This window comes from Camarhynchus parvulus, chromosome 2, assembly GCF_901933205.1.
Source record: "Camarhynchus parvulus chromosome 2, STF_HiC, whole genome shotgun sequence".
Taxonomy (NCBI): Eukaryota; Metazoa; Chordata; class Aves; order Passeriformes; family Thraupidae; genus Camarhynchus; species Camarhynchus parvulus.
The window spans coordinates 4309033-4311715 of NC_044572.1; positions in this window are offsets into that span (position 1 = coordinate 4309033).

Consider the following 2683-nt stretch of genomic DNA (forward strand, 5'->3'; position numbering starts at 1 on the left):
CCGCATGATGAAATCGCGACTCCGGGGTAAAGCGCGGCGCGGGTGGAGCGCGGCACTTTCCGCACTGGGGCAGCGCCCGCAGATTCGGCACGGGGGGTGAACGGGGGGCGCGCGCGGCCGGCAGGGGCGCGCGCACGCCGCGCCGCCGGTGCGCGCTCCCGCGCACTCTCCGTGAGGGGAGCGGCGCGCCCCCGCGCGGCGGGAGCGGGGAAAGGCGGGACCTGGCACCGCCCTGAGGGGGACACAGGGCACCCCTCAAAGTGCGGCGGTCCCCAGGGCGGGGGGACACTCCTGGGCAGCCCATCCGGCCCGCACGAGAGTTTGTGTATGGTGAGAAGTGCTACACCCTCCCGAGTGGTCTGCCCCGCTCCCCCAGGTGACACATGGCACCCCAAGAGTGTGGCTGTCCTTGGGGTTGGGGACACCCCATTGTCCCTGAACATCCCCAGGTCCACACCAGAGCTCATGTTGTGTCCCCCTGCAGTGTGTGTAAGGCAGGGTAATTCCTGTCCCCACCCAGGTGACAGGTGACTATCCCTGAGCATCCCCAGGCCCACACCAGGGCTCATGCTGCTGTGTCCTCCTGCAGTGTGTGTGAGGCAGGGTGGTTCCTGTCCTCACACAGGTGACATGTGGCTGTCCTTGGGGTTGGGGACACCCCATTGTCCCTGAGCATCCCCAGGCCCACACCAGGGCTCATGCTGTGTCCCCCTGCAGTGTGTGTGAAGCACAGTGGTTCCTGTCCCCACACAGCGACATGTCACCCCCAAAAGTGTGGCTGTCCTTGGCGTTGGGGACACCCTATTGTCCTTGTGCATCCCCATGGCCCCACACCAGAACTCTGCACCAGCCACCCCCAGCCCTCTGCTCAGTGTCCCCTTGTCCCAGAGCCACATCCCGGCCTTGGGGCAGGAGACAAAGGGGATCACAGGGGCTGAGGGCGCTGGGATGTTGTTTTTCCGATCAGCTGCAGTGCTTGAGCTCCAAAGGCTTTGTAGCTTTTGGGCTGGGTGCTGTTTTGCTTTGCGCTGATCCACGGCCGTGCCTGCCTGCCCGGGGGCTCTGCAGGGTGGGTTTAGGGCCAAGCCCTGCTCTCCCCAGTTTGGGGGGTCTGCCCTGGGAGCCAGGCCAAGCAAGCCCACAGCAGGAGCCATGAGGAGCACGGTGCCACAGCAGAACTTTCCATCCTCAGGAGTTAAACCCTCCGTGGAAGTGAATCCAAACACTGGTTACATAAAACAAAATTTAAGGCGAATTTAAAATATATATATATTTCCCACACACGCTTTCCCCACTGCCCTCCTCCTCTTCACCCTCTCCCCTTCTCCCCATCCCACACTCAGAGCCGGGAGCATCGGCACTGATGCAATGTTGGCGTAATTGGAGTATTCAGGCTGCTATTTTGTACCTGTCTGTTTATTTGAGAGACAGCCTCAACCTCCTAATGAATGCATCTGAATATTTATCTGCTGCTCCTGAATGGTGCATTTGTGTTTCAAATGCTTAACTGTTATTTTTATTTAGCTGCAAATTGCTGTTTTTATTTCTCTGGCGTACCTGCTTGGAAATTGCTCTAGCATGAGGTTAATGCCGAGCTGTTTTCTATTTCTGAATTCTTTTTTTAATTAATTCTGTGCTGATAAAAGTGTAAGGACTGGCTCTGCAGTCCCCTTCCAGCTTGTCATGGAGCTAAGGTGTGAAGATTGTGGAATCAGCCTCAGAAGGAACTGGCTCCCTTGGAGTAATGAGGAATCCTAGCCAGCTGGGATGGTAGAGGAAACATGGGAGATGGGAAACCCCAGTGACCAGGGGCAGCTCTGTTCTCCTATGCTACACTTGAAGGTACCTGTATCAAGTAGCACCATTTCTCAGAAATGGTTTCCGCCCCTCCTCAGTGGCAGAGGCTTGGTCCCCAGAGCAGCACACTGCAGGATGGAGATGGGCCAGACTGGTGCCTTGAGCCTTTTCCCCTGGATAAAATCCTGCCTTGCACAGGGTGCTGACCTCTCCTTGGAAAAACAAACATGCCTGGGACCAGTTCCTAGCACTGCCACCAGCTGGTAGGGGCACCCTCAACACAAGGGCCAAAAAGACCTCCTGCCTGCCCATTCCCAACTAACTGTGGGTGCAGCACTTCACACAAAGGACTTCAGAAAGCATCTGGATGAGAGCACCTATGGAACAAGACTTGTCCTTGTGAATAAATCTTTCATGATGTATTTGACTGCCCAGGCTCTGGGCTAGCACAAGTCAACTTGAACTTTGGGCTGTACAGTCAACTTGAACTTCTAAAATTGTGTCAGGGTTTTTTTGGTTTTTTAGATAAAAGAACAAAGCAATAAAAGAAGAAAAAACACAGGGAAGGAAAAAGAGGGTGAACACATTTTTGGAGCAAGGTTAGAGGCGGGTGAATGGGGAGAACACAAGGAAACCCCAAATGTCCCTTTTGTGATGGCACTGCTGAAGATGGAGAGTGTTGATTTGGAGTCCTCGGATCCAAGGCACACTGCTGGATTCATGATAGGTTGTGCAGGGTGGCAGGAAAATCAGGCAGGGTTTTGCACCCAGCCATAGCTGCCACAAGAGACCATGAGCAAACTGGACCCCCAGAACTGGGTCACTTCTGGGGTGGGTTGGTTGGACCTCACCTCCAAGCTGATTTCAGTGGGAAGGGCTTTGTGCA